Source organism: Panthera onca, chromosome A2 (genome assembly GCF_046562875.1).
Source record: "Panthera onca isolate mPanOnc1 chromosome A2, mPanOnc1 haplotype 2, whole genome shotgun sequence".
NCBI lineage: Eukaryota > Metazoa > Chordata > Mammalia > Carnivora > Felidae > Panthera > Panthera onca.
In genome coordinates, this window is record NC_138340.1 from 60953549 (window position 1) to 60964697 (window position 11149).

General features: G+C 46.1%; 1 long non-coding RNA gene across 1 annotated transcript; it reads right to left on the bottom strand.

The window, feature by feature from the left end:
- Window positions 1-6352: 6352 nt before the first annotated feature.
- LOC132674335 (uncharacterized) lies at window positions 6353-10277 on the bottom strand. The gene is made up of 4 exons (XR_009608493.3): window positions 10199-10277; window positions 9183-9253; window positions 8923-9043; window positions 6353-7712 (listed from the first exon to the last, which is right to left on the bottom strand). It is a non-coding gene; the product is annotated as an uncharacterized LOC132674335 (long non-coding RNA).
- Between the last annotated feature and the right edge of the window lie 872 nt (window positions 10278-11149).

Here is an 11149-nt window from a genome sequence, read left to right on the forward strand (position 1 = left end):
TCCATTCCCTGGGACCGTGGCATGTGTTTGGCCAGAAGACCCCTGGCTCTTCAGCAGGATAGTCTTCCCTGTATGATGGTTTCCCTCTACATGAGTCTCTCAATACTCGGATTTCTGGCCATGGAAGGAGGCCTGTCTTTTTGTGTTTGTGTTTGGCCACAGGGACACAACCTCAGAGCCTCGCAGACTTTCAAGTGCCTTGAAAAGACAAGAATAACTGTAAAATGGGAAGTTGTTACACTCTCTGAATGACACTCAGGGCAAGATCTATTTATTTTAAACCAATGCAGCCATAAAGATATGTGAACAGGCAAGGCAACCCTGCTCTAGTATCTCCCTCTGCATTTCTTCCAGGCATATTGCACACTGGCCAGCATCTTGACTCAGTTCATCCTCATTGTAGGTTATTGCTGGCTTTGTTCAATGCATCACATCATGCATATCCCTTTCCTGTGAGGGCACACTAATCCTGCAAAAGTGGAATGGGAGAAGTGAACTAGTAAGGAGGCTGCCCTCCTGGGTTCCACCCTATCAGCCAGTCCTTGCCTTCTGCCACTATCCTTGGGGCTCTTGTAAACCTCGTCCTGCCAGCCAGAAATGTTGCCATTGCTACTGTTGAGCATGCTGAAGGAGGACAGAGCTGCATAGAACAATGCCATGTTTGCCACCCCATGAGCACACGGCTTTGCTGGGCTGCTTAGGCAGCTATGGCACTGCCTCATGGACAGGGCTGTTCACACCTTAGCCCCTGACCCACAAACCTCCTTGTGGACGTGCCCTGCATGCAGCACTGATGCCTGTGATCCTGATGACCCCTCTGCCCCAGCTGGAAGGTAAATCCAAGTCTGGGTAAGCGCAAGTGCTGCCATTAGCAGTGGTTCGGCTGCCTTGCTTGGTGCCCATCTGCCATATGCACAGGCTTGTGCGAAAATCTATCCCTGGGCACCAGCTGAGTGACAGCCCCATGGCTCCTAAGTCTAACCAGGGACATAGACATAGAGCCAAGGAAAGGGAATGGCCTTACAAAGAGCCAAAGGTCAATATCTCCAAAGGCAGCAGGATCAACCTGGAAAGGGGCTATGCAACTTCTTTCCCCCTCAGCCAAGAAAGGAGGCCAGCTCACTTCCCAGCCCTCTGGCTCAGCCGAAGTGCCAACCTTCTCTTCTGGACCCTTCCAGCGCCCTAGACCTCTGAATGCCTGCGTAGTTTTGACACTAACCTACCAGGGGCCCTGTAGCCAAACCTCTTGCACAGTCACAAGCACCCGACTAGGATCCCCAGTGGAATGCCAAGGATATTCTGCCAAGAGACTACATGCAATGGATCCCAGAGAGGGCCTAGTTTGGAAATAGAGCAAAAGGGTGAAAATGGATCCACAGAGGGCCAGAGTTCTTCATTAGGGATGACAATGGGATGATGTGGAGAATAAAGTGACAAGTGCCATGTTCTAGCAAGTTGGCTGTCTCAGGAAGCAGCAACACCTGTGGACTTTGGTGAAGGGAGCCCACCACAGGCTACACCTGGGAGCCCTGTCAGCAAGGGGTCTGCATTCTTCATACCTTACCAAAGGTAAAGGCTTTGCATGTGTTCTTTGCCCTTTCCCACTAGGAGACGGGCAGCAGGGAGTCGGCTGTGGCTCATGGTCAAATGGTTAGAACCGAGCCTGGTGCAGTATTCCTTTCAAAGTCCCTTTGTGCCCTGACCAGGACGTGGAGCCTGGTGTGCATGCATGAATCATCTCCTCTGCAGGATGAAGGCACCTCTCTCAGCCAGGGAAGGGAGGCCAGCGGGCTACCCATCCCCGCAGTTACTCCAGCTAAGCACCAAGCCCCCAGCGACAGAGGGGCCTGCTGTCCTCTGGGATACCTGACACTACACTGAGAGCTGTCCATTGGCTCAGGAACTGACTGGGCACTCCACACCAATGTTTGCACCTGGGCTGTGTACCTGACACAGACTTATGGATCCTAACATTTTCTAAACAGAGGACGTTCTTCTGACACTCTTCCTCCTAATGGCTCCCAGGTAGCACCAGTTTGTTGAACCAAGAGCAATAAAATGCAAATAGGCACCTGGAGGACTAAAGTTCTTCCTTAACAGAATTAACTGCCTACTGCTATCTCTTGGCAGGCTGGCTATCTGGGGTGTAAGAAATACTTGGGGGCTGGTGTCAAAGGAAACCTCCAAGGCTACACCTGAGAGTTAAATTATGCCAGAGCTATGGATTCTTCCTTCAGAAACAGAGGGAAAAGTGGTTTGGGTGGTTTTTCCTTCCTTCCCATCAGGAAATAGATGCAGCATTGATTCAGAAGTAAGGGCTTCCTGCTCCCAGCTGGTGATCAAGTGTTTGCAATGTCGACCTGATGCAGTAGTTCTTGAAAGGGCCCTTTTTGTGCTGGCCAGGTCCCAAGGCCTAATGTGCATATGGCAGCCATCTGTGACTCAAAATGAAGGCACCTCTGCACTTTGCTGCACTTACCACAGCTGGCCAAGTAACAAGCACTCAGGGACAAGAGGGCCATCCCTCCTCTGATATAAAGGTACTCTTTGCTCTCGCAGAGCACAGGACCAGAGAAGTTAAGGACCAATCTTTGGGCTCTGCCTGTGTGACGTGAGTGAAAGCCCAATCATCCCTGAATGTGACCCAAGATTTCGAAAATAGCAAATTGGTGGGAATGGCTATAAGGGAAGCCAAGGCTCTACATGACAGATGGGAATGGGATAACGCTGCTGGGCATCTCTCTCTACCTTTTCTCTAGCTGCATGTGTAAGGCCAGTCCCTCCCTAAACCTCTGGGACCGCCTACATGCATCCATTCATGCACAGCTTGATATGCCCCAGGCCTCTCATTGTGCACAGAGTTCTAATGGGAAATTACAAAAGGTCCCATTGCCAGTCTATTCAGAGCTCCCAGGACTCAGCCAGAGCCCACAGTTTAAAGTGGAGGATATTGCTCTGAGACATGGACTCTGAGTGGACTCTAGCAAGATCCTGCTTCAAAAAAAAAAGTGCAAAAGGATGGAAATAAATACGCAGAGGGCCAAAGTGCATCCTTACAAGATGAAGAGAATGGGATGAAGCTGAGAAGGAAGTGCCTAGCACAGTCTCCCGAGAAGATAACTATAGTAGGAAACACTTGTGGGCTGGGGCAAAGGGAACCATCCATCGCCTACACCCAGGTGCCCAATTGGCATGAGGCCTGCACTTTACTTTCAGTAAGAGAAGGAATGCTTCTGACCTGGGATCCTTTGTATGAACTACCTCTCAGGGCATAGAAAGTGCCCTGATTCAGTGATTCAGTGGTTGCAGGCCCGGGATCCTGTTGTGCTCTAGATTTTGTGACCAAATCACGGGACAGCATTCCCTGACAGGGCTTTTTAGGGCTGAATAGTCTTGCGGTCTACTGTGCATGCCTGATCCATCTGCCTTAGAGAAAGAGGATAATTCAGTCAGCCAGGGGAGGGAGGCAAGCTGGCTATCCATCACAGAGATTGCCAGGGCCAGTCAAGCAAGAAGCACTCATGCACAGGAGAATCATTATTCTCTGGGAAAAAGTGATTGCTCTCACATAGCACAGACCCAGAGTGGTAGTTGATCAGAAATCATGGATGTTGGCTGGGTGGCTGACAGACCAATTCCTCCTGGTTGTGACCCATCATGTCGTCATAAAAACAGAATATGGATTGGAAGGGCTGTATGGAAGGCAAAGGCTCTACATGACAGAGGAGATAAGGATAAATCTGGGAATGAAATGTCTCACATCGTTTCTCCTCAACCAGCAGTGAAGCCAGTTCCCTCCCAAACCCTGGCATTGCCTACACATGGACACTCTGCTGGGCACACTCAAGTGCCTGTACCTCCCATTGTCCACATAGTTCTGAAAGGTGAATAATGAGGGGTCCTGTGTCCCAACCTATGCCCGAGACACAAGGATCTGGCCAGATCCCCCAACTTAAAGGGAAGGCTAGCTCTCAGAGACACTGGCTCTGAATGACAGCCAGGGAGGAACTACGTTGACAAGGGGGGGGGGGGAAGGTATTGAAATGGAACGGCGAAAAGCCAAAGTGCATGATTATAGATGAGAATGGGACAAAGATTCCAATGAAGTGTCAGCACAATTTCCTTGCAAGGTACTGTCTAAGGAGTAAGAAACACCTGTGGCCAGACACAAACTAAACCTCTAATGGGTAACCTCCTGACAGCCCAGTCTGCAAGAGGTCTGCATATTTCCTTCTAAAGGACAGGGAAGACTTCTGGCCTTGGCTCTTTTTCCTGCCCTTCCCATCAGGGGATAGAGGCAGCAGGGATTCAGGGGTAGCGGCTCCATGCTCCAGGCTGCTGCTCAAGTGTTTGGAAACTTGGTTCCTGTGGCCCAATAGTTTTGAATGGCCACTTTCTGCACTATGTCCTGGAACATACCTCGTATGCATGGATTATGTTCTCTTCAGCATCATAAGCCAAGCACTAAACGCTCTCTCACAGTAGGGCAGTCTTTCCTTTGGGTTGTTAGACAGGAATTACTCTTGGTTAGCACAGAAGCAGAGTGGAAACTCACCACCAGTCCCTGGGAGCTCACTGTGTGGTTGACAGCCTCACTGCCCCACCCAGCCTGCAAACCAAGTCCTAGTTTGCAAATAGCACCTCCAGGAGCCATATGTGTGCCATTCCTCAAGCACTCCAGGCTACCCAAGGATGAAGGAAAGGACAGAAAACAAGGGGTTAAACTGGCAGAGCCGCCATCCATTTACAAGTATTTTAGTAAATTACAAGAAAAAGGCAGGGGCTTTATCTCCAGAAACCTCTGGACTCCGTTGCCTGGAGCCCCAACATCAGCCTGCCCTCCATAGTCATATGAGGCACAAATAAACATTAAATAAAGAGTAAGAGAATGGAAATAGATACACTGAGGGACAACGTTCCTTCTGAGAGATGAAAAGGGGATAAATCTGAGGGTTAAATGACTAGTACAATCCCCTGGCAAGCTGATGGTCTCAGGAATAACAAACACATAGATAAGAAACACATATGGGCTAGGGCAAAGGGAAACCTCCATCGTCTACAGGGGGAGACCAAAGGCAAGATATCTGTATTCCTACTTCACAAAGAGAGCTAAAGCTTCTGGTGTTCACTCTTCTCCTTTCCCACCGTGTCAGAGGGTAGAGGCAGCAGTGATTCAAAAGGTAGCAGGTATGTGCTTCAGGCTAATGCCCGTGTTTGGACCTGGGCTGTGGTGCAGTGGTTCCTGAATGTTCTCTTTCTGTTCTAAGCAGGTCCTCAAGAATACTGCACCTGGGTGAAGCAACTGCTCGTCAGGCTGAAAGCATCTTTAACGGCCAGGGAGGGAAACAAGTTGGCTAACCATCATTGCTTGTATCAGCCAGCCAAACACCAAGTACTGACAGGAAGGCAATCTTTCCTTTGGGATATCAGAAACTGATTGCTCTTGGTTAGCACAGACCAGAGTCAGAGTTCATTAGGAAGGGCTGGGCACTCACTCTGTGGAGCACAGCCTCATTGCCCTTGCTTGGGACCCAAGACACCCTTATCAATACAGCCAGGGAATTGGAATGGCCACACACAGGGCCAAAGTTTTTCAATTCAGCGGAGAATGCGATCAAGCTGAGAACGAAATATCTAGCTCCATGGTCCTCTTGTCCCACAAGACGGAGGATAGCTCTATCCCAATATCAGTGACCCTGACTACACAAGGGCATTCAAGTGCTGGGTGGGCACTTTGAAATGCCCAGGGCTTACCTTTGTCAACATAGTACTGAAAGGCAATTGAGGGACCTGTGGCCCAACGTACCCTGGAGTGACAAGAATATGGCCTGACACCCATGTTAAAAGTAGAAAAAATGGCTCCGAGACACTGTCCCTGAATGGACAACAGGGAGAATGTTGTTGCGAAAGAGAAACAGGATGGAGAAGGATACAGAGAAGATACAAAGTTCTTTCTTAACAGAAGACAATGCGATAGAGGAAAAAAAAAGTGACTAGCACAAACTCCTGGCAAGGTGGTTGCCTCAGGAGAATGAACAATGTGTGGGCTAGGACCAAGGGAAACTTCCTGCACTGTTGCTTCAGAAAGAGACGGAAAGTTTCTGGCATTGGCTTTTTTTCCCCTGTCCTTTGAGGCCAGTAACGACTCATAGCAGATACTGGCTTGTGGCTTACCCTCAGGTATTTGGAAAGTGGCTCTGGTGCACTAGAACTTGAATGGGCTGATTCCTGCACATAGAAGGTCCTGAAGGATACTGCAAATGCGGTAACTGTCTGCTCTTCAGAATGAAGGCATCTGTAGCAGCCAGTGGGTGGAGTTCTGCTGTCGACCTGATGAAGTTTGGGGGTGATGGTGAGGGTGGTCCAGAGCCGATGACCAAGAAAGATTTCTCAAAGACATCTTTGGTGCACAAAGGGTGGTTTTATTAAATCATGGGGACAGGACCCATGTGCAGGAAGAGCTTCACTGGGGTCCTAACGGGGAACTCATCATTATATACCATCAGGTTGGCAGGGAGTCAGGGATGAAGTCGCTAAAGAATGTTGGAAGCAAGGTTTTCAGGACCATGAGGGGCTAGCTGTTGCTAGGGACACACCATTTATTACCATTTACTAAAACTTCAGTCAAGAGATCCATAAGATGTATATTGGGGGGGGGGGGGATCAGCTTGGAGTATGATTGCCAGCATATATCTTGGGTCAGTTGCAATAAAAGAAGTTGACTTACACGGTCCTCGAGGTTGGGATAATGTTAAGCTAAGGCTCTCTTTTGCCCCTAGCAAAGTGTCATCATTGAGGCAGCTGAGCAGTTAGAGGGAGGTCACTCTGCCCATTCCAGGGACTTGTCAATGGGCTATAAACAGTAAGGGAATTTAATGTTTCATTTGCCTTAGTTTCCCACATTACCATGGCAAGGGCTTAAGCCCCTTTTCTTTGATCTGGGGTAGTCAAGAGTGTCCAAGGAATAACACTCAGATCCCACCTGGGGTGGGGGTGGGGGGCTAGCTTGGGCTTTACCCCTCTGCCTGCCTCATGCTCCCTCATCATATCCCCCCTGAACAAGGTCAACCCTTGCGTCTTTAAGGTTGATGAAGATGGAAGGTTTCATCTTTTGTAGCTTCTTTCTGCTGACTAGGGGCATAGAGTTGTCCCTACCTATTTGGCCAATATTGGTCTGTTGGGGAATATATAGAGGAGATACAAAAGGTGGTGGCAGCTGAATCCAAGGTGTGCCTTCTTGAGTAGCAAGGCTCATCTCTTGGCTTGATGTGATTGTAGTGATGGAGTCTTGGCACCAGGCAGAGAGGCATGGGAGAAAGCAGCAAAACATAATTAGAATAACAAGAGAAAAGCCCCCAGAAAAGTCCTTGGGTAGTTGACAAAAATCCTCCAGTCCAGGAGTTTAGCCAATCACTAAAGGAAAGAGAGGGATTCTTTAAATCAATTTCAGTGTTCATATCAGTTAGAAATCCTGGAATATTTTTGTGGTAATCTGGAATGTATATACAGCATTTTGTTAGAGCAAATTACAAACTCAGTGTCTACCAGTGCCGCCAGTGAGGTTGTTAGATGGCAGGCTTGAAGCTTCCTCAGATGAGAGTGGGAAGCAACAACAGGAATCACAATGGTCTTTCCAGTTTGGAATTCAAATGTCTGTGGTGATCCTTTGAACGGCCCATCGACCCATCTTAAGAAGGAACTGTTGGCATAAACTGGGAAAGAAAAGTGAAAAAGAAAGGTACAACCATCATAAGAGAGGTTTGAGGTCTTGCACAGGTTCCCAGGAATAAGAAGACACATGAGTTTGCTCACTGACTTCCTGTAAACAGGGAACATGTTTTATTTCCATACAGGAGCCCATGAAGAATGCCCCTCTAGCTTACTGCAGTGGGAGTACATAACATGACCCAGTAGGGGCCCTTTTATTTTGGAGTTAAGTCACCTGTTGCATGAGACTTCCCATGTTTGGAATAGACCAGGTCTTTGCAGTTTATATGGGGTGGGTTTCTGGTAGCTGTCATTTCAGGTTTTGGGAGGTCATGGCCTGCATAGAGACTTGTGAATTAACCCAGCTTCAAGTAAATAATAAAGCACTATTGTCTTTATCGATTGATAGGTCTACAGTGAGAAAAGTCCTTGCCTACAGTTTTTGGGGGAAACCCATCCCATTTTCCAGTTGTTTCAATAATATACCCACGGGGTCGAATTACTATCCCCACAGGATAACCTGTGCTATTGTGACAGGATCTCTCAAGTTTACACGTGGTCTAGTTTAGGCAAACATTTGAAGACAACTTGGATTTAACATCCATAAATGTGCATTATTTTCTCTAAATCCCTCATTTCCAGAGATAGCCAAATCAAGACTAATTCATTTGTAAAACAAGTCCAGTCTTGTCAAATTTGGCCTAGGTATTTACATAAGCTCAGCACGAATAGTCATTGATCATAAGGATCTTTTAAAGTTTGCTTTGCTGGGAACCCTTTATAAAGAATCTCCAGACTGAACTTTTGGAACCTCTCGAGGCCAGAAGCCAGGCCGAGTACTTCCTGTCAGACAGGCCTGCAATACCTGTGGAATTGGGTGAATTCCTCTTCACGATGTCGCCAAGATATCCTGAGTTTCCTGCACCTTCCAGGGAGTGCCATTCTTTACTCACCTGGTGAGGCTGCTGGAAACTCTAAGCAAGGTATCCAGCCAACATTTCCAAGGGGCTTTATTGGCTCCACATTTCATAAAGTCAACCTCAGTTCCTTAAAGCTGTAGGGTCATTTCCGAGTCTATGCATGTCTCTCAAATAAGACCTTCCAGTGAAGCCTTAGTAAACTAGCAGTATTTCCAATGGTGTCCTGTTACAAGGAGAAGATTCTTATTGCACTTATGCAAATCACTGTAATGGCCAAGAAAGAAAGAATACTCACTGCGAGTGTTTGAATTTCAGACGGTTTAGGTAGAGAGAGAAGTTCAACCCTTCAGTTTACAAGTGAATATTTGATGACATCTCTGTATATCACAGATATCTGAAGAGAACGTTTCCTTAATCTGGAAGAGCAAACATCAGAGAACCAGCAATATTTCCAACAAGAAACACTAAACGATAATCTTCCTCAATTCATTTAGTCCCATGTTCCTAATTCTTGCTCCGTTTGAATGCAGCTTTTTTAGTTCTCGAAATTCTTACCCATTTTAATATTAATCTGAAAGATTTCAAATGCCTGTGTTTGTCCTAGAAGTCCTTTTCTTGTGAGTCTCCTAGAAGATGAAATATGTCTTGTGAGAGAATAAGAACAATTATAAATCATAAAATCTCAGAAATGGACATTGTTAACGACCTGATGAGAGTTCATTCATTATGATGCAATTGACAAGGGAATTCGGTTATTTCTGTGGCACATAACACTTTGATAGTCAGAATATCAAGGAAGGACCTTACAGAAGCACAAATTAAACTTTAGGAATTCCATGTATCTTTGAGCAGTGACAGCATTTACCCAAGCAATAGAACCTAAGGTTTACCATTAGTTGGCAATGCTTCTCCAACTAACTTAGCATACCACATAAAAAGGCCTAATTGCTCAGACTTCATTTACAATGGAAATCTTGGGGAAGTTTGTTCAAACCTTAGAAACTGAGAGACCGACCGCATTCCAAATAGGATTACAGAGCATTACAAATCTTAAACTTTAAATTACTTATTTAACCAAGATGGCAATTAGGGATTCCAGAGGCAAATATGTAGCATCATATACTTGTTAGCAAAACCTAGCTCCTTTACCATTGAGAAGTTTTAACTTGAAGTAATCAAAGACTTGATAATCACGAAACCTAAAGCTCTGGTTTTCCTGGGAGACCAAAGAGGAAAGAAGAAAAAAAACCAAAACACTCTGTTTCCATTTTCTTATCAAGAGCAGATCAACAATCCAAGAAAACTTTGTCTTTCCAAAAGAGAAAAGCAGAATTTTAATCTTCTCCCAGTGTAGTTTTAAAATCCATCCATGGCGACCTTAGTCCTTCCTTACCACACATAAAATTCCTTTCCAAATATTTGCCTTCATGACCCTTCTACAACTTTCCTTTGCCTTCAGATTTTGTCCCAAGCCATTTCTCTCCAAACAACCTGTCTGATGTAGCACAAAATTACTTTCTTGTACCCTCAACGAAAAACATATTCCCATTCCTTATATCTTTCTTACATACCTCCTACTTTCCTATGCACAGAGTAGCTTGGCTTAATTCACTCAGTCGTAAGTACACTTAACAGAAGGTAAACTGCTAGAAACCTTAGTCTCCAATGAAAACCTAGTAGCCAGTTGAGAACCGTTTACAGCAGAATTCTTTAGATGGCAAATTCATGAATCAGTTAAGCACAGAGCATGTTTTCCAATTGACCCAAATGGCCTTAATTCCTCTGCAATAAGAAGTTAAAAGCACAAACCAATGTTCAGTAATCAAAGCTTTGCACTGCATTCCCTTTGGAAAAGACCTAGATGTCCCATGAATTTCATCTCATTTGCCATGCAAACTTTAAAGTGAAACGTTAAAGTTTCAGGTTGCCACAGACTTTGAGAGCTAGCTTAGCAAGTACCCATGAAGATTTTGAGAGAGTTGAAATTAACCATTATTTCAAGTCATCGTCTTGCTAGCAAATTGCAACCGAGATACAATGAGCTTATTTGACCTTTAGTAAACATTGGTAGAATAAAAGTTTCTATATGAATTGCTGGTAACTTGAAAGACAGCTTAATTCAACGAGCAAACTGAAATTAGTTTAAACGCCGAAATGTTTCACCTACCTCCACTTAAAAGACAATCCATGTGTTCCCCATTCTCAGATTTTACCTGGGAGGACAGTGGGGGAAACGGAAGTGGGTGGTCCAAGGAGGGGGGTGCTCTTTGTTCCTTGACATTTAGGGCGGGAAGAGGAGCCCATGGTGCCTGAGGCACTGAGGATGGGCTAGGAACCAGTTATGTGTGCCACACCCAAGGTGGTGCATAAACCGGAGGAGGGTGAGGGAAAGGCAGAAGAGGTGAGATGCCAGCAGAAGGCAGAGAAGGAAAATTTCCCCGTTCTAACCTTGCCAGCTGGGACAGAAGAGCAGACGCCATGTCTTTTGTTCCACCAGAGTGGAATTAGGCAGTCCATATCAG